Below are 325 nucleotides of genomic sequence, written 5' to 3' on the forward strand. Positions count from 1 at the left end.
ATATCCTCGTATTCATTTTTATGCGTTTTATTATATTTTATACGTAATTATTTTAATTTAAAAAAAGTAATCTGACAGTTGGCGTTATTATTTAGCTAGGACTGTACAGTGAAATACCTTTACTTTTTCTCTACGGGTAAGAATAAAGGAAAAAAAAATTATTTAGCCACAAAAATGTAAACCTTTAACGAAGGTTTTCGAATGTTTTGTACTTTTTATTAAATTAATATAATTTAGTAAAAGTAGTATTTCTTTATTCATATTTACCTACAGTTTTACACTTTAGGATTATTTTAAAATAATTGTTGTTTCGAAACTGTAATCT

The sequence above is a fragment of the Pararge aegeria genome, chromosome 1 (assembly GCF_905163445.1).
Source record: "Pararge aegeria chromosome 1, ilParAegt1.1, whole genome shotgun sequence".
In the NCBI taxonomy this organism is placed as follows: domain Eukaryota; kingdom Metazoa; phylum Arthropoda; class Insecta; order Lepidoptera; family Nymphalidae; genus Pararge; species Pararge aegeria.